The 21,596-nt window shown below is 36.8% G+C and overlaps 1 long non-coding RNA gene across 1 annotated transcript in view; it reads right to left on the bottom strand.

Moving 5' to 3' along the window:
• Nucleotides 1–21,094, bottom strand: part of LOC123333114 — an 80,389-nt gene extending 59,295 nt beyond the window's left edge. Inside the window, exon 1 of the long non-coding RNA XR_006550267.2 lies at nucleotides 20,979–21,094. This is a non-coding gene — a long non-coding RNA (uncharacterized LOC123333114). The remainder of the gene's footprint in view (nucleotides 1–20,978) is intronic.
• Between the last annotated feature and the right edge of the window lie 502 nt (nucleotides 21,095–21,596).

Genomic DNA, 21,596 nt, shown 5'->3' with positions numbered 1-21,596 from the left:
AAGACTCTGATGCTGGGAGGGATTGGGGGCAAGAGAAGAAGGGGACGACAGAGGATGAGATGGCTGGATGGCATCACTGACTTGATGGACATGAATCTGAGTGAACTCCGGGAGATGGTGATGGACAGGGAGGCCTGGCATGCTGCGATTCATGGGGTTGCAAAGAGTCGGACATGACTGAGCGACTGATCTGATCTGATCTGATGGATGTTAAATATCTAAGAGCTGAAAAGACTACTCTTAATAGAGGCTGTAATAATTTTCTAGGGCTGCCAAAACAAAATACCACAAACTTGGTGGCTTAAACCAGGGATCTCTAATCTCTGGGGTTTAGTGCCCGAGATTTGAGGTGGAGCTGATATAATAATAATTGAAAGAAAGTGTACAGTGGAATGCTGAATCATCCCCAAACCATCCACTCCACCTCAGTCTGTGCAAAGACTGTCTTCCACAAAACCAGTCTCTGATGCCAAAAGAGCTGGGGACCACTGTTCTCACACATTCTAGCCCAGACGGTAAACAGCCTGCCTGCCAGTGCAAGAGACACAGGAGACTCGAGCTCCATCCCTGGGTCAGGAAGATCACTTGGAGAAAGGAATGGCTTTTACCTGGAGAATTCCATGGACAGAGGAGCCTGATGGGCTACAGTCCATGGGGTCTCAAAGAGTTGGACACAATTGAATGGCTAAAACTTAACACTTCCATTCTGGAGGCCGAAGTCTAACATCAACATGTTGGCAACTCTGGTATCTTTGGAGGGCTCTTCTTGGCTTGCAGATTACTGCCGTCAGTCACTCTGTAGCATCGAGTAGTCTGTTCTCTGTGTGCATGCAAAAGTTTCTCTCCTGAGACTGAATCTTCTCTTCATACATGAACACCAGTCCAATTGGATTAAGGCTCACTTTAAAGGCTTCATTTTAACTTAATCACTTCTTTAAAAGCTCTATCTCCAAATACAGCCAGATTTTGACATAGTAGGAGTTAGGGCTTCAACATCTGAATTTGCCGGACAGGGAACACAGTTTAGCCCATTAATAGGGCTAGAACTTACATGCTACAAGGGGAAACGGTATACATAAAAAGTGAAAAAAGAAAGTAAAAAGCATTATATGTTGAAAGAAATAGCAGACAAATAAGTAAATAAATCAGTGGTCATAGTAAAACAAAACTATAGTCAAAGCTATGGTTTCTCTAGTAGCCATGTGCTAAGTCGCTTCAGTCGTGTCCGACTCTGTGTGACCCCAGAGACGGCAGCCCATCAGGCTTCCCCATCCCTAGGATTCTCCAGGCAAGAACACTGGAGTGGGTTGCCATTTCCTTCTCCAATGCATGAAAGTGAAAAGTGAAAGTGAAGTCGCTCAGTCATGTCTGACTCTTTGCGACCCCATGGACTGCAGCCCTCCAGGCTCCTCTATCCATGGGATTTTCCAGGCAAGAGTACTGGAGTGGGCTGCTATCGCCTTCTCTGACAGATGTGATAGGTGGACCATAAAGAAGGCTGCATACTGAAGAATTGATGCTTGTGAATTTTGGTGCTGGAGAAAACTCTTGAGAGTCCCTTGGACTACAAGAAGATCAAACCAGTCAATCCTAAAGGAAATCAACCCTGAATACTCATTGGAAAGACTGATGCTGAAGCTGAAGCTCCAATGCTTTTGGCCACCTGATGGGAAAAGCCGACTCATTGGAAAAGGCCCTGATGCCGGGAAAGATTGAACACAGGAGAAGAGGGCAGCAGAGGATGAGATGGTTAGACAGCATCACCCACTCAATGGACATGAATTTGAGCAGACTCCAGGAAATAGTGAAAACGGGGAAACCTGGCATGATCCAGTCCATGGGGTTGCAAAGAGTCTGATATGATTTAGTGACTGAACAACAACAGATAAATGTAAATAGGTAGAGGAAAAAGTCATTCAAAATTAGACTGAAAAATATATCATCAAAACACAGAAACTTAACATGCCCACACCAAATAATACAAAAAAGATAAAAATCAAGGAATGGGAACCATGGGAGAACACACTTATTAACTTTCAAAGTTAAGAATTAATATATGGCAAGAAGAAATTAGATATAATAGAAAATAAATGTGCCACCAATAATGAAGTGTGAATTGTAACTAAATGTGCTTTTAAAGCGAGAAGAGATAAAATTCAAATGTAAGTGGACAGGATAAAAACTTTCATTATAATATGAAATCTACCATGGGAAACACAAGCATATATGGTAAAATCAAAATAAAGGTATATAACAATAGCATTTCAGGGGCTGTTTTTGGCAAAATACTATACAAAGTAATTTCGACAGATAATGTAATCTGAGTTTTAATTTCTATGTAATGCATAGAGAATGGTGCAGAAACATTCACTGCCTGCCACAGAGCATTAGGTTCCACCTTTCTTCCTGCTTGATATGTTTCTGGTATATATAATATTATATATTTTTATTGTTTTATGAAATCACCCTTCTTTCCCCTCCACAAATAATTTATGTAAATTTTATTATTTTATTAAATTTCCCTCCTCCTACACACACACATATATCTCTTCTTGCTTTAAAAGCACATTTAGTTACAAATCACACTTCATTATTGATAATGTATGCTGCTGCTGCTAAGTCGCTTCAGTCGTGTCCGGCTCTGTGCGACCCCATAGACGGCAGCCCACCAGGCTCCCCTGTCCCTGGGATTCTCCAGGCAAGAACACTGGAGTAGGTTGCCATTTTCTTCGCTAATGCATGAAGGTGAAAAGTGAAAGTGAAGTCACTCAGTCCTGTCTGACTCTGAGCGACCCCATGGATTACAGCCTACCGGGCTCCTCCGTCCATGGGATTTTCCAGGCAAGAGTACTGGAGTGGGGTGCCATCGCCTTCTCTGATTGATAATGTATACTTCTCAAGAATTAAGGATTATCATAAAAGAGAAGTGCTATAGTAGATGTGTTTTGAAATTATAGGATTTTGTTTTTTCCATGAAGGTACACAATCAGAGCCATCAAAATGTAATTTTTACATGGAATTGCAGCATCCTTTTTGTGGAATGAAGCTAAAAATTTCTTTCTCTGAGAATTCCTCCTAAACCATACATATGTGAGGGTATGAGCAATTTTGCACTGTTTATTCTATTTATACAAGTTGAAAACAATTGGAAGAGAAAGAATTACAAGGAATAGAAAAAAAATCTTCAAACACACACACACATATCCTGAATAGAATAATCACATCCATGTAAATATTTCAATTTTAGGCTATATAGAATTTTAATTTCTATACTATCTCCCAGGTTGCATGGAAGATTCGATATTGAGTTTCTCTCAAATATTTCTTAATGCTGAAGAATGAGACAAATGTTTCTTTGAAGAACTTATACCACACTTACACCAACTTTATAGATAAGGCAATGTCATGCAACAGTCATCCTTCTCTTTATATTACTTTTGACCCATTAAAAAAAAAGACTGTGTTTCCAAAATATGCTAATATCTATCTTATCAAATATTTTAAAATTCAGTTTAAAATATTAGTGAAAATAATATTGACTCTCAAAAAAACATGTAAATCTGAAACATTCAGGCAGATTCAAGTATAGATAATAATTCTGTACAGCAAAACAGAAAGTAAAAGACAAAAAAAGCAGTAAAACATTGAAGATAGCCTAATATGTATCTTTTAATAATATATATGTAAATAATTGGAATATATTATATTTTAATAAGCTTTTTATAAAAGAATCATTTAGATTCATAAAAAAGTGGCAAAAATAACACAAATATTTAAGTACACTCTATTATTAAAGCAGAGATATTACTTTGCCAACAAAGGTCTGTCTAGTCAAGGCTATGGTTTTTCCAGTGGTCATGTATGGATGTGAGAGTTGGACTGTGAAGAAAGCTGAGCACCAAAGAATTGATGTTTTTGAACTGTGGTGTTGGAGAAGACTCTTGAGAGTCCCTTGGACTGCAAAGAGATGCAACCAGTTCATCCTGAAGGAGATCAGTCCTGGGTGTTCATTGGAAGGACTGATGCTGAGGCTGAAACTCCAATACTTTTGCCACCTGATATGAAGAGTTGACTCATTGGAAAAGACCCTGATGAGGATGAGATGGCTGGATGGCATCACTGACTTGATGCACATGAGTTTGGGTGAACTCTGGGAGTTGGTGATGAACAGGGAGGCCTGGTGTGCTGCAATTCATGGGGTCGCAAAGAGTTGGACACAACTGAGCAATTGAACTGAAATACCTAGTATTTGCTATTATTCACATCTCACATTAATATGGCAAATGAATCACAACTAATGAAATACTATTGATACATTATTATTAACTCAAGTTCATACTTTATCCACAGGCATTTTGCTTATTTGTTTCTTTTAACAGAATGTTCTTCTGTGCCAGGATCCTACTCAGAATAGCACATTATATTTAGACATCATGTTCCCTTAGACTCCCCTCAGATGTAACAGGTTTCAAATTTTTTTTTTTAAGTGTGAGGAATATTTACCAGGAAATTTGCAGAATGTCCTTCGTTCAAGATTTCAAGATTTTTCTGATATCTTTATCATGATTACAATGGAGTTATATAGTATTTCGAGAGGAAGATCACAGAAGTGAAGTGCCATGCTCATTGTATCATATCAAGGTTACATATTATCAGCTTTGTTGAGTTTAACCTTCATCAACTGGTTTAAAGTAATGTCTTTCAGGGTTCGCCACTGTAATATTTATCTGATTTATTTTCCTCTCTTCAAACTGTGCTTTTTGAAGGTCATTCAGTTCAGTTCAGTTCAGTCGTTCAGTCATGTCCGACTCTGCAACCCCATGAATCACAACATGCCAGGCCTCCCTGTCCATCACCAACTCCCAGAGTTTACCCAAACTCATGTCCATCAAGTCAGTGATGCCATCCAGCCATCCCATCCTCTGTCATCCCCTTCTCCTCCTGCCCCCAATCCCTCCCAGCATCAGAGTCTTTTCCAATGAGTCAGCTCTTCGCATGAGGTGGCCAAAGTATTGGAGTTTCAGCTTCAACATCAGTCCTTCCAATGAACACCCAGGACTGATCTCGTTTAGGATGGACTGGTTGGATTTCCTTGCTGTCCAAGAGACTCTTAAGAGTCTTCTCCTACACCACAGTTCAAAACCATCAATTCTTTGGCACTCAGCTTTCTTTATAGTCCAATTCTCACATCCATATGTGACTACTGGAAAAACCAAAGCTTTGACTAGATGGACCTTTATGTCTCTGCTTTTCAGTATGCTGTCTAGGTTGGTCATAACTTTTCTTCCAAGGAGCAACCATCTTTTACTTTCATGGATGAAGTTACCATCTGCAGTGATTTTGGAGTCCCCCAAAATAAAGCAGTCTTTCACTGCTTCCATTGCTTCCCCATCTATTTGCCATGAAGTGATGGGACCATATGCCATGATCTTAGTTTTCTGAATGCTGAGTTTTAAGCCAAATTTCACTCTCCTCTTTTAGGTTCATCAAGAGTCTCTTTAGTTCTTCTTTGCTTTCTGCCATAAGTGTGGTGTCATCTGCATATCTGAGGTTATTGACATTTCTCCCAGAAATCTTGATTCCAGCTTGTGCTTCATCCAGTCCAGCGTTTCTCAGGATGTATTCTGCATATAAGTTAAATAAGCATGGTGACAATATACAGCCTTGACCTACTTTTTCCGCAATTTGGAACCAGTCTGTTTTTCCATGTACAGTTCTAACTGTTCCTTCCTGACATGCATACAGGTTTCTTAGGAGGCAGGTCTGGTGGTCTGGTATTTCCATCTCTTTAAGAATTTTCCACAGTTTGTTGTGATCTACACAGTCAAAGGCTTGGCATAGTCAATAAAGCGGAGAAGGCAATGGCACCCCACTCCAGTACTCTTGCCTGGAAAATCCCATGGATGGAGGAGCCTGGTGGGCTGCAGTCCATGGAGTCGCTAAGAGTTGGACACAACTGAGCGACTTCACTTTCACTTTTCACTTTTCTGCATTGGAGAAGGAAATGGAAACCCACTCCAGTGTTCTTGCCTAGAGAATCCCAGGGATGGGGGAGCCTGGTGGGCTGCTGTCTATGGGGTTGCACAGAGTCGGACACGACTGAAACGACTTAGCAGCAGCAGCAGTCAGTAAAGCAGAAGTAGATGTTTTTCTGGTTCTCTCTCGCTTTTTCAATGATCCAACAGATGTTGACAATTTGACCTCTGCTTCCTCTGCCTTTTCTAAATGCAGCTGAATAGAGTGAAAAAGCTTGGAAAGATTGAAGGCAGGAGGAGAAAGGATGACATATTTGGATGGCATGACTGACTCGATGGACATGAGTTTGAGCAAGTTCTGTGAGTTGGTGATGGACAGGGTAGTCTGGCATGTTGCAGTCCATGGGGTCACAAAGAGTTAGACATGACTGAGCAACTGACCTGAACTGAACAACATTTCATTGATATTTCAATAAAATACTGCTCTATTTTTGTTGAAAATTTTCTAGCTTTGGCTGATGGGAGCTCTTTAGTTTTATTCGTGTGTCCATTTGCCGTACTATAATTACTGAAGTTTTTTTTTTTTTTTTGAGTGGGGGCACATCCTTGTTGTCTTGGTACTACAAGATAATCAAGGGTCCTATTAGGTGTTTCCTGGCCCAGTTTCAAAGTCAGCTAGTTTTCTAAAGTGTCCTGACCTAAACCTAACCCTAACCCTAAGGGTTATTTTTACTTGAGAATGGTATTAGAAGACAAACTCAGCTGACATCATTCTTATGGCAGAAAGTAAAGAGAAACTACAGAGCCTCTTGATGAAAGTGAAATAGGAGAGTGAAAAAGCTTGCTTAAAACTCAGTATTAAAAAAACAAGGATCATGGCATCCAGTCCCATCACTTCATGGCAAATAGATGGGGAAACAATGGAAACAGTGATAGACTTTTTTCCTTATGCTCCAAAATCACTGCAGATGATGACTGAAGCCATCAAATTAAAAGACACTTTATCCTTGGAAGAAAAACTATGACAGTCCTAAACAGCATATTAAAAAGCAGGGGCATTCCCAACAAAGGTCTGTATAGTCAAAGCTATGATCTTTCCAGTAGTCATGTATGGATTCTGTTACGTCCATACATGGACCATAAAGATGGACCATAAAGAAAACTGAGCGCCAAAGAACTGATGCTTTTGAACTGTCATGCTGGAGAAGACTCTTCAGGTTCCTTTGCACAACAAAGTCAAAGCAGTCAATCCTAAAGGAAATCATTCCTGATGCTGAAGCTGAAACTCCAATACTTTGGCTACCTGCTGCAAAACATGGACTCAGAAAAAAACCCTGATTCTGGGAATGACTGAAGGCAGGAGAAGAAGGGAATGACAGAGGATGAGATTGGATGGTATCACTGACTCTATGGGCATGAGTTTGAGCAAGCTCCAGGAGTTGGTCATGGAGAGGGAAGTCTAGTGGGCTGCAGTCCACGTGGTCGCAAAGAGCAGACATGACTGAGCAACTGAACTGATTGATGCTTATTGATACTTAGGTGTCTTTGCTCCGAGGCTCTCTCAGCTGAGAGAGCTAGGAAATGTTAAATGTGTATACTAATTTATGCATGTATATAAATTTGTAAATAACTATATATATAATTATCTGTATTTATATTAAGTGAAAATGTGTTCATATTGATGGTTCAGACTCTAATCCATTACCACATAAATCATGCTAGTTTACTCTCTTTATCTTCAAATCCCTATTGCAAGAGTGAGAAACCTGATCCTTACCATCCATCAATTAAAACTGTTCAATGATAGTGTGCATATATGTGCACATATGTGTCTGTGTGTTTTCAAGGAGTTGGTGATGGACAGGGAGGCCTGGTGTGCTGCAATTCATGGCATTGCAAAGAGTCAGACATGACTGAGCGACTGAACTGAACTGATTTTTATGGGATACAATATTGTTAATGAGAGTGCAGTTCTAACTTTATCATTCATTTTACTGTATTAAAATTAATATTAAAATTTTAATTCATCTGTATTATTTTGCATTTCATCTTGGGTTCCCTTGACTTCTTAAATAATTTTTAAAATTTGCTACATTTAAGGTCAGTCTTTGTGCTGTAAAGTTCTATGATTTCTTTTTTTTTTTCATGTTTTATTTTTTTAATTTTATTTTATTTTTAAACTTTACATAATTGTATTAGTTTTGCCAAATATCAAAATGAATCCGCCACAGGTATACATGTGTTCCCCATCCTGAACCCTCCTCCCTCCTCCCTCCCCATACCATCCCTCTGGGTCGTCCCAGTGCACCAGCCCCAAGCATCCAGTATCGTGCATCGAACCGGGACTGGGAACTCGTTTCATACATGTGATTTCTGACCAATGGAGTCATGCATCCACCATTATAGTATTACACAAAACAGTGTTCCCACTCTAAAATCTCCTGTGTGTTTAGCTGTTCAATGCCCACTCTTTCCTTCTCTCCTTGTACCTGGAAACCAGTTTTATTTATTGCTTCTATAGTTTTGACTTTTCCAGACTGTCAAATCAGTGAAGTCATTTATTGTCTTCTCTTTTTAGAACTGGTTTCTTTCATTTACCAATATATATTTTGGTTTCCTCTATGTCTTTTCATTTCTTAATAACTTATTCCCTTCCATTGCCAAACAGTATTCCATTGTATAGATGTACTTCAGTTTGTTCATTCATATATTGAAAGAAATCTTGGTAGTTTCTGATACGTTTAGAAGCAGTGAAAAGTTCTAGTAATTTTCTGGTGGAGTCTTTAGGGTTTTCTATGTAGAGGATCATGTCATCTGCAAACAGTGAGAGCTTTACTTCTTCTTTTCCACCAGAAAATTACTAGAACTAATCAATGACTATAGTAAAGTTGCAGGATATAAAATCAACACACAGAAATCCCTTGCATTCCTATACACTAATAATGAGAAAACAGAAAGAGAAATTAAGGAAACAATTCCATTCACCATTGCAATGGAAAGAATAAAATACTTAGGAATATATCTACCTAAAGAATCTAAAGACCTATATAGAAAACTATAAAACACTGGTGAAAAAAATCAAAAAGGACACTAACAGATGGAGAAATATACCATGTTCATGGATTGGAAGAATCAATATAGTGAAAATGAGTATACTACCCAAAGCAATCTATAGATTCAATGCAATCCCTATCAAGCTACCAACAGCATTCTTCACAGAGCTAGAACAAATAATTTCACAATTTGTATGGAAAAACAAAAAACCTCGAATAGCCAAAGCGATCTTGAGAAAGAAGAATGGAACTGGAAGAGTCAACCTACCTGACTTCAGGCTCTACTACAAAGCCACAGTTATCAAGACAGTATGGTACTGGCACAAAGACAGAAATATAGATCAATGGAACAAAATAGAAAGCCCAGAGAGAAATCCACGCACATATGGACAGCTTATCTTTGACAAAGGAGGCAAGAATATACAATGGATTAAAGACAATCTCTTTAACAAGTGGTGCTGGGAACTCTGGTCAACCACTTGTAAAAGAATGAAACTAGAACACTTTCTAACACCATACACAAAAATAAACTCAAAATGGATTAAAGATCTAAACGTAAGACCAGAAACTATAAAACTCCTAGAGGAGAACATAGGCAAAACACTCTCTGACATACATCACAGCAGGATCCTCTATGACCCACCTCCCAGAATATTGGAAATAAAAGCAAAAATAAACAAATGGGACCTAATTAACCTTAAAAGCTTCTGCACATCAAAGGAAACTATTAGCAAGGTGAAAAGACAGCCTTCAGAATGGGAGAAGATAATAGCAAATGAAGCAACTGACAAACAACTAATCTCGAGAATATACAAGCAACTCCTACAGCTCAACTCCAGAAAAATAAATGACCCAATCAAAAAATGGGCCAAAGAACTAAATAGACATTTCTCCAAAGAAGACATACAGATGGCTAACAAACACATGAAAAGATGCTCAACATCACTCATTATCAGAGAAATGCAAATCAAAACCACTATGAGGTACCATTTCACACCAGTCAGAATGGCTGTGATCCAAAAGTCTACACGTAATAAATGCTGGAGACGGTGTGGAGAAAAGGGAACCCTCTTACACTGTTGGTGAGAATGCAAACTAGTACAGCCACTATGGAGAAGAGTGTGGAGATTCCTTAAAAAACTGGAAATAGACCTGCCTTATGATCCAGCAATCCCACTGCTGGGCATACACACTGAGGAAACCAGAAGGGAAAGAGACACATGTACCCCAATGTTCATCGCAGCACTGTTTATAATAGCCAGGACATGGAAGCAACCTAGATGTCCATCAGCAGATGAATGGATAAGAAAGCTGTGGTACATATACACAATGGAGTATTATTCAGCCATTAAAAAGAATACATTTGAATCAGTTCTAATGAGGTGGATGAAACTGGAGCCTATTATACAGAGTGAAGTAAGCCAGAAGGAAAAACACCAATACAGTATACTAACGCATATATATGGAATTTAGAAAGATGGTAACAATAACCCTGTGTACGAGACAGCAAAAGAGACACTGATGTATAGAACAGTCTTATGGACTCTGTGGGAGAGGGAGAGGGTGGGAAGATTTGGGAGAATGGCATTGAAACATGTAAAATATCATGTATGAAATGAGTTGCCAGTCCAGGTTCGATGCATGATACTGGATGCTTGGGGCTGGTGCACTGGGACGACCCAGAGGGATGGAATGGGGAGGGAGGAGGGAGGAGGGTTCAGGATGGGGAACACATGTATACCTGTGGCGGATTCATTTTGATATTTGGCAAAACTAATACAGTTATGTAAAGTTTAAAAATAAAATAAAATTAAAAAAAAAAAAAAAAGAAGAAGCAGTGAAAAGGATATCATTGTTTTGTTCCCAATTGGAGGAAGAAAATGTTTAGTTTTTCATCATTAAGTATGATGTTATCTATAGGTTTTGTAGATTTTCTTTGTCAAGTTGAGAAAGGTCCTCTCTATTCCTAGTTTCAATTTTTGTTATGAATGAGTTTATAATTAAAGCAAATATTTGCCTCTTTTTAAAAATTTTTTAAACTCTTTTTAAATTTTGCTTTATTGACTATGCCAAAGCCTTTGACTGTGTGGTTCACAATAAACTGTGGAAAATTCTGAAAGAGATGGGAATCCCAGACCACCTCACCTGCCTCTTGAGAAACCTATATGCAGGTCAGGAAGCAATGGGGAGGGAGGAGGGAGGAGGGTTCAGGATGGGGAACACATGTATACCTGTGGCGGATTCATTTTGATATTTGGCAAAACTAATACAATTATGTAAAGTTTAAAAATAAAATAAAATTAAAAAAAAAAAAGAACTGGACATGGAACAGCAGACTGGTTCCAAATAGGAAAAGAAGTCAGTCAAGGCTGTATATTGTCACCCTGCTTATTTAACTTATATGCAGTTGTTTAACTTCTATGCATCATGAGAAACGCTGGGCTGGAAGAAACACAAGATGGAATCAAGATTGCTGGGAGAAATATCAATAACCTCAGATATGCAGATGACACCACCCTTATGGCAGAAAGTGAAGAGGAACTAAAAAGCCTCTTCATGAAGGTGAGGGTGGAGAGTGAAAAAGTTGGCTTAAAGCTCAACATTCAGAAAACGAAGATCATGGCATCTGGTCCCATCCCTTCATGGGAAATAGATGGGGAAACAGTGGAAACAGTGTCAGACTTTATTTTTCTGGGCTCCAAAATCACTGCAGATGGTGACTGCAGCCATGAAATTAAAAGACACTTACTCCTTGGAAGGAAAGTTATGACCAACCTAGATAGCATATTAAGGAGCAGAGACATTACTTTGCCAACAAAGGTCCGTCTAGTCAAGGCTATGGTTTTTCCAGTAGGACGTATGGATGTGATATTTGGATGGTGAAGAAAGCTGAGTGCCGAAGAATTGATGCTTTTGAACTGTGGTGTTGGAGAAGACTCTTGAGAGTCCCTTGGCTTGCAAGGAGGTCCAACTAGTCCATCCTAAAGGAGATCAGTCCTGGGTGTTCATTGGAAGGACTGATGCTAAAGCTGAAACTCCAATACTTTAGCCACCTCGTGAGAAGAGTTGACTCATTGGAAAAGACCCTGATGCTGGGAGGGATTGGGGGCAAGAGAAGAAGGGGACGACAGAGGATGAGATGGCTGGATGGCCTTACCAACACAATGGACATGAGTTTGAGTAGACTCCAGGAGTTGGTGATGGACAAGAAGGCCTGGCATGCTGCGGTTCATGGGGTCGCAAAGAGTTGGTCATGACTGAGCGACTGAACTCAACTGAAAGATTTTGGTGCCAATTTATTTGATCATATATTTGTTTTCCTTTACCCTGTTAATGTAGTAAATTTTATCAGTTTCAGTTTTGAAATAGCTGTGCATTTATGAAAAACTCAGTTGATTTTAGCATATAATTTTTTTTAAATATTTGTGGTTAGGCTAATTTTTGGTTGAAAAATATTTTCATCATTGTCCAGTAGAGATATTGGTTTGTAGCTTTCTTTTATTGTCTTACTATATAATTTTGATATTAAAGTAATGCCAACTTCACAGAATGATTTAGTTGTATGCCCTCTTCCTCTATTTTCTGGAAGAATTTTGGAAGAATTAGTTAAATTTATTCCTTAAATTCAGTCGAATTCACCAATGAAATTATCTGAGTCTGATGTTTTCTTACAGAAGGTTAGTAATTTCCAATTTAAATTCTAAATAGATATATGGCTCTTTGTATTGACCACTTTTCTTTGTTTGAGTTTTGATATTTTGTGTCATACAAAGAAGTGGCCCATTTCATGTAAGTTTTTCCATTTATTATCAGAAAGTTGTTTATAGTTTTATTTTAATATCCATGACATCAGTAGTGATGAGTCCTCTGAGATTGGTAATATGTACATCTTTGATTTTTTCTTGGTTTTCTAAAAGTTTGTCAGTTTTACTGATTTTTTTTTTTTTCAAAAGAACAAGCATTTTGTTAGATCAATTTTCTCAACTGTTTTCCTTTTTCTCAATTCCATTGATTTCTGCTGAGGTTTTTATTTATTTTCTTCTGCTTGATTTAAGCATGTGTATCTCTCATTTTCCTAAGGAGAAAGCTTAGTATTGATTTTAGGTCTTTCTTCTTTCCAAATACATATATTAGTTGATGTCATAAATCTCCCCTCTAAAGCACTACACTAACTACATCTCACACATTATAATGTTTCATTTTATTTTTATTTAGTTCAATATTTTAAATTTATTTTGGGACTTTTTAAAGTCATTTTCTTAGTCATTGCCCTTCATTTTTTGTCTTCAAATAGCAGCATACTATTTCACATATGATGCAGGGACCTTTAACATTATTTCCAATTCTGCATTTTCATTCCCTTGCTATTTCTGTCATTTATTTAACTTCAACACATGTCATCATCAACCAATGCATTTTTATTTCTATCTCTTTATACAGTATTATTTTACACCAATATTTAATTTGCCTTCATTTTTCTTCCTTTTTCTAACACCTTAATTTTCTTTATATAAATCCAAGCTTGTTTCTGTCCTAAGAACTTATTTTTACATTTCTCTACTAGTCACAAGATCCTTCAGTTTTATTTTCATTTACTTTCATTTTTCAAAGAGAAAGTCTTTATTTCTCATTTACTTTTCAAGGATGATTTGTTTTATATACAATTCTAAATTTCTTCATTTTTTTCTTCCAGCATATTCAATATTTCACTCTATTTTCTGCTTGGGTGGTTTCTGACAAGAATAGGAAACCTGTTTTTCCTCCAGTTTTAAGTTGTTTTTTTTTTTGTTTTTTTTTTTTTTTTAATTTGGTTTCCTGAAATTTGATAGGATACACAGAGGGTTTACTGTTTGTTTATTTTGTTTTATTGGAAGTGCCTTTTTTATGTTCCCTGAGATGGTTTGGGGTCCATCATTAATTTTAGAAAATTCTCTATTTAGCTACAAATATCCTATCCAGAACTTTTCATCTTATTTCTCTATCTTCTCATTCTGATTTTCCAATTATGCATATGTCATACTTTTGAAATTGTCCCATAGTTCTTGGATGTTGTGTCCATTTATTTATCTGTTTTTCATTCCTTCTGTTCATTTCATCTTAGGAAGTTTCTATTGCCTTATTTTCAACAGTTCTATCTATCTGTTACCTATCTATCCATCTATCTACTTGTTTCTTGTTCAAGTAAGAAACAGTTATTCTGACTAGAATAAAAGAGGCTGTGTAGAATTGCCTGTGAATGCTCTGTGAATTATTATCAGAGGTCACTTAAGAATAGTTCCTCCCTCTCCAGAAGTGCTTGTCATTTGGCTTCATAACACAGCCTACTCCTACAGAATCCCATAATTTATAGCACTTAACTATCTGTCATACATAATGAGAAGAGATTTTTTAATATATTTGATAACAATTCAGCAAATTGTCAAACTGGATTATCAGCTCTATTAAAATTCAATCAGACACAATAAATGAGATGCTTGATTAATTTCACCGTATGTTGACTGTAGTTTGACTTCCCCTGGAGAAAAGAAAATATATATATATATACATATATATGTATGTGTGTATCTATATATATATGTTTGTAGAAAGAGAAGATACACACATTTTTTTTAGGAAGAAGTTTTATTTTGTCAACAGCAAATGTGTCTGGTACCTCTGCTTTTGAAATGTTTTAAATACTGTAATATATTTCTTAACATGGATTATTCATTGACATGTCCAGATCTCTTGTATATTTTCCCTAAATGTGACAGGCTAGATTTCTCATCCATGACATAAGTAAATAAAACTTGCTTTGAATATCTATAAAATAAGTAACTTACATGAATGTGAGGTTTCATCACAGAGTCAAATGGACCACATGGCCCATGTTTTTACGAAAGTGAAGGATTTCCCAGGTGGCACTGGTGAAAATTACAAGCAAATTTTTCTGGCTATAAGTGTAAATATTTTTCATCTCAAGGGGAAAAACCAGCTTTAAAAAATCACAAAGGAAATGGCTTAATTTTTGGAGACTGCATAGTTTCACTTTAGGACATAATTGCTAGTTATCAGGTTTCTTTGGGGAAAAATTTTTTTTTAAGTTTTATTTTTTTTTTTTTTGGCTTATATAAAGATAGCATGGTGAGATTCTACTCCTGTCTTAAAAGGTGAAATAACACCTATCCCTAAATAAAATATTTTATGTTGATTCCAAGGAAAAACTCACTATTATGAATGTCAGAAGACCAGGATTTAAATTCAAATTCCTATACTTTCAATTTGCTTAACTTTCATCAAATTATTTAATGTCTCTAAGTATTAGTTTTCTTATCAGTAATCCTGTTTAAGTAAACCTCACACATTACTCTTGTAAATATTAAACACAATTTTGTACATGAATCAACTTTCTAAACTTTAAAGGGCTATGCAAATGCAAAATAAAATTATAGCAATAATATTGTCATTGGTCTCATAGAGTTCATAAATCATAAGCATAATTGTATATTCAAAATATACTTGTCAGTGACATAAAACCATTTATATACAAAGTACATTTAATAAGATTTTTTGTAGTACTTTCTTATATCTCCCATCCCTGCAGGGCAAGACTACAACATTATATCTAATGTCAAATGTTGACATCACACAAAAGTAAATACTTCCCTCATACAAACTTTATAAAATGCAGAACAATTTAACATGAATGACTAACTTAAGTAAGACATGCTCCTGAGGCTTTACATAGATTTATGTAAGATTTATAACCTTGCAAATTAATTTATGCTATTACCACTTTAATTTCACAGATGCAGAAACCAAGGACTAAAAAGATTAAGTGATTACTTTAGTATCCTTTAGGTTAAAAAGTAAAAAATTCAACAAGAAACTGTGATTCTGGGATCCACAGTATGAAGCAATATACTATAACACCTTTAAAATCTAGACTGAAGTATGGAACCAAACTCAGATACTCAGATTTTAACTATTATTTTTTTTTATTTCAAAAGTATTATTTTTAGCCATTCAGGTTAAATGGCATACTATGTCACTAATGGGAAAACAATGTCAGAGCTACAGGAATAATAGTTGAGAGGCTGGAATATGTGCTAAATGCTTACATGACTGCTGTTGAGTAATTCTTAAAATATTATAGCTATTTTAATCTCCTTTGATGAAAAAAGGATAAATTTTTAGAATCAAGTAAATCCCTATAGCTAGTGAGTTAAAGTAGTTGGGATTTAAGCCAATGTTTAGCCTGCATGTAACCACTACACCATCATAGCAATTTTAAAGATATTTCTTTAAAAATAGGCAATCATCTCTCTGTTACATATCATAATTTACCATCTAAATTAGATTAAATATTAATTAAACTCTATTATAAAAACAATTTTCAAAGAAAAATTATTAGGTACCTTTAAAGTTAAGTACTGTGTTTTGAAGGAAAGCTTAAGAATTTATAATCTTTTCTAAAGAATCTGGGCAGTATAGGTTGATACTTGGTTTTGAGATTTAAAGTAGAAGAACATAGATCCACTATTCTTTATTCTGCCTAATACAGAGGACTGTTGTGAGTAGAGAACATGAGATCAAATGTATTAATACATATTGAACACTTTAGAATGATCTAAAATAATTCGCTATGACTGAAGAATGAATAGTAAGGTTTAACAAAGATTTTGTTAGACGATTAGGAACCAATTGCTTTCATTAAGAGAAATCAATGATGTAACTTAATTAAATGCATATTAGTTGAAGAGTAGTTAAAGGCTGCATGGAAATTGACATTGAGAAACTAATTTGAAATCAGAGTCACAGATATAGCAAAAACATAGTCTTATAAAGGAGATTTTCAATAGGGCAAAAAAGGCTTTTTGGTGATTTAAAAAAAATAAATAATAACTATTAAAAATGTTACAGGACCATTTAGGCCACAGGACAGGAAAAGGTCAGTTTTCATTCCAACCCCAAAGAAAGGCACTGCCAAAGAATGGTCAAACTACTGAACAATTGCATTCATTTTACATGCTAGCAAGGTAATGCTCAAAATTCTCCAAGCCAGAATTCAACAGTACATGAACCGTGAACTTCCAGAAGTTCAAGCTGGATTTAGAAAAGGCAGAGGAACCAGAGAGCAAATGGCCAACATCCACTGGATCATTGAAAAAGCAAGAGAGTTCCAGAAAAGCATCTACTTCTTCTTTATTGACTACACCAAAGCCTTTGACCATGTAGATCACAACAAACTGTGGAAAATTCTTCAAGCAATGGGATTACCAGACCACCAGACCTCCTGAGAAATCTGTATGCAGGTCAAGAAGCAACAGTTAGAACTGGAATCTGGTTCCAAATCGGGAAAAGAGTATGTCAGGGCTGAATATTGTCACCCTACTTATTTAACTTATATTCAGAGTACATCATGAGAAATGCTGGGCTGGATGAAGCACAAGCTGGAATCAAGACTGCCTGGAGAAATAATAATAACCTCAGATATGCAGATGACACCACCCTTATGGCAGAAAGCAAAGAAGAAGTAAAGAGTCTCTTGATGAAAGTGAAAGGAGGACAGTGAAAAAGTTGGCTTAAAACTCAACATTCAGAAAACTAAGATCATGGCATCCGGTCCCATCACTTCATGGCAAATTGATTGGGAAACAATGGAAACAGTGAGAGACTATTTTTGGGGGCTTGAAAATCACTGCAGATGGTGACTGCATCCATGAAAGTAAAAGATGTTTTCTTCTTGGAAGAAATGCTATGACCAACCTAGACAGCATAATAAAAAAGCAGAGACATCACTTTGCCAACAAAGGCCCATCTAGTCAAAGCTATGGTTTTTCCAGTAGTCACGTATGGATGTGGGAGTTGGGCTTTGAAGAAAGCTGAGCGTCAAGGAATTGATGCTTTTGAACTGTGGTGTTGGAGAAGACTCTTGAGAGTCCCTTGGACAGCAATCAGTCCTGAATACTCATTGGAAGGACTGATGCTGAAGCTGAAACTCCAATACTTTGACCACCTGATGTAAAGAGCTGACTCATTTGAAAAGACCCTGATGCTGGGAAAGTTTGAAGACAGGAGGAGTAGGGGCCAACAGATGATGAGATGGTTGGATGGCATCGCCAACTCGATCAACATCAGTTTGAGCAAGCTGTAGGCATTGGTGAAGTCTGGCATGCTTTAGTCCATTGGGTCTCAAAGAGTTGGACATGACTGAGGGACTGACTGAACTGGAAAATGGTACAAATGAACCTATTTACAAGACAGAAATAGAGTCACAGATGTCAAAAACAAATTTATGGTTACCAAGGAGAAAGAGATAAATTGGTAGATTGGGATTGACATATACACACAGCAATATATAAAATCACTACAGATGGTGACTGCAGCCATGAAATTCAAAGACGCTTACTCCTTGGAAGGAAAGTTATGACCAACCTAGATAGCCTATTCAAAAGCAGATTCATTTTGATATTTGGCAAAACTAATACAGTTATGTAAAGTTTAAAAATAAAATAAAATTAAAAAAAAAAAAAAAACAACAACCAAAAGCAGAGACATTACTTTGCCAACAAAGGTTCGTCTAGTCAAGGCTATGGTTTTTCCTGTGGTCATGTATGGATGTGAGAGTCGGACTGTGAAGAAGACTGAGCACCGAAGAATTGATGTTTTTGAAATGTGGTGTTGGAGAAGACTCTTGAGAGTCCCTTGGACTGCAAGGAGATCCAACCAGTCCATTCTGAAGGAAATCAGCCCTGGGATTTCTTTGGAAGGAATGATGCTAAAGCTGAAACTCCAGTACTTTGGCCACCTCATGCAAAGAGTTGACTCATTGGAAAAAACTCTGATGCTGGGAGGGATTGGGGGCAAGAGGAGAAGGAGACAACAGAGGATGAGATGGCTGGATGGCATCACTGACTTGTTGGAGGTGAGTCTCAGTGTACTCCGGGAGTTGGTGATGGACAGGGAGGCCTGGCGTGCTGCGATTCATGGGGTCACAAAGAGTCGGACACGACTGAGTGACTGATCTGATCTGGTCTGATATATAAAATATGTAACTAATAAGAACCTACTGTATAGCATAAAGAACTATACTCAATAATCTTAATGACCTATATGGGAATAAAATCTAAAAAAGAGTGAACATATGTATATGTATAACTGATTCACTTTACTGTACAGCAGAAAGCAACATAACACTGTAAATCAACTTTGTGTGTGTGTTTGTATCTGTGAATGCTCAGTTATGACCAGTGTTTTGTGACCCCATGGACTGTATCCTGCCAGGCTCCTCTGTGCATGGAATTTTCCAAGGGAGAAGACTAGAGTGAGTTGCCATTTCCTACTCCAGGGGATTTCTCAACTCAGGGGTTGAACCTGGGTCGTTTGTGTCTCTTTTTTTGACAGGAGGATTCTTTACCACTGCTGCCATCTGTGAAGCCCCTACTCCAATAAAATTAATTAAAATAAACAAAAATCACTACCATATGTTATTCTGAGGAAAGGGATTCTAAGATCATACTTAAAAAAAAACACACACATATCTTTAAGTTGCTTCTTCTTCAAATAGTATCTGACTCAGCAGTATCTCTAATGGATTACTCTTTTCAACTGGAATAACCTAAAAGAAGCACTAATAGTTTGTTCCAAAAAATCATTCAATGAAAACTATTTCAATCACTTAATGTATCCTTTGTATTATTCAAGGTTTTAGTTAAAAACAAATATAAATTAAAATAAAGATCAAAACAAACTGACACGCATTCTCTTCCAGCCTGGTGGTACTTCTACCAATCATTATGAAAAGAGCATACCCAGTTAGCTGTTGTTCCTTAACTCTGGATTTTCAAATGAGAAATTTGTAGAGGAGACCTAAGACTGAAAATTGATGGCCTAGTCTAAAGCAGTTCTACCTCAGCAGAACCCTCAAAACAAGAGAGAACAATAAAAGGGAATTTGGGAGTTGATGGTTATGAAGCATTAGTATGGCAGGAAATAGCTCAGTTCAGAGACCATGAAGGAGCTATGCTCAAAACAGATACCTGCACTTTTCTAGCAAACACATGTGGGTACTGTGGCTGGGTATTTGGCTAGAATTCTGGGAACTAGATGCTAGAATCATGATGACTGTTTCCTCAAATGAGGTAGATACCTCTGCTCATTTCCTAACAACAACAACAAAATCAATTATTCACAGCAGCGGCTTAATCATGCTGCACTTTTCTGAACTGAAATCTCCTGTGAGACACCCAAAGATATTCTCATACTAATCTTGATGTTATGCCTGTATATGTTAAGTTACATGACAAGGAGAATTTTGAAGATAGAATTAAGTCTATGGGCCATGAATTGGAAAGTTATCCTGGACAATATGGGTAGATTAAATGTGATTCTGACTTTCAAAAATAGAAGAAAGCTTCAGTCAGAGAGATGACACTAAAGAAGAGGAATAACAGTTATTTATTTTTAAATGAATTTTTGTTGGAGTAGTGGGTTCACAGATGGCAGCAGTGGGTAAACAATCCTCCTGCCAATGTAATGTGAGTGGAACTCAATGCACCATTGCTGGATTTGAAAATGAAGGACTGAGACCACAAGAATACAACAGTTTGTAAATTGTACACTGCCTGCAGATACCAAGAAAACAATGACCATGGTCATTTCCATCAGTAAGGAACTTAGGCCTGCCAGCAATCTGAATAAACAAGAAAGTCAGTTCTTTCCCTAGAGTTTCCCAGAAAGCAATATAACCCTGCTGCCAAGCTTGAGTTTAGCATTACGGAACTCATTCTAGACTCTGACCCACAGAACTTCAAATGAATAAACCTGTGCTACTGAAAGCCACTAAGTTTGTGATAATTTGCTAAAGCAAAAAACAAACAAGGAAACTAACAAGAAACCATACACACATACATACATACATACACACACAAACAAAACATTGTATAGGTTTTTTATAATGTGTACATACCTGTGTATCATGACTAATGAATTGTGTATTACATTGCTTGATGTGCCAGTATATGAGAAGAGGAAACCGGGGTCTTCGCATTCCTCTTCCTCTGTACTTCTCTCTCCTGCTCTGAGCAACGGTCCATCAGTTCACAAATTAAAGTAAGAAGCAGCTTTAGTTTTATTAATAGAATTTTAAATTTCCATTCTTTCACATTTACATTACTGATAAATTTAAAACATTTACAATCAACTCTATAATTCTAATACCATACTCTATGTCTTGTCTATGGATCATTGTGTAAAACTAGAAGCCTAACAATATACATTATTTATAATGCTTTGACAATGCAAACGTGATTCACTGCTAAACCAGGAATTCCATCTATAGAGTAGCAGAAAGTCTCTTCAACAATATATATATATGTGCGCAATGTCAAATGAATTTATTTAAATTTAACTAATTAATTAAGTACTTTAACAGGTATTTATCAAGTGCTCACTATATAACAGGTTTTATCTGTCAGAAAATAAAAGCCATAAGCCACATTTACTTAAAATGTCACAATTATCTCATATCTTAATTTACTTCATATTCAAACAGGGCATTATTTTCTGGGTGTTTTATTCTGGCTTA

This window comes from Bubalus bubalis, chromosome 4, assembly GCF_019923935.1.
Source record: "Bubalus bubalis isolate 160015118507 breed Murrah chromosome 4, NDDB_SH_1, whole genome shotgun sequence".
Lineage (NCBI taxonomy): Eukaryota > Metazoa > Chordata > Mammalia > Artiodactyla > Bovidae > Bubalus > Bubalus bubalis.
Note: the sequence above shows the minus strand (reverse complement) of the source record. Positions and strands in the feature narration are given on the sequence as shown.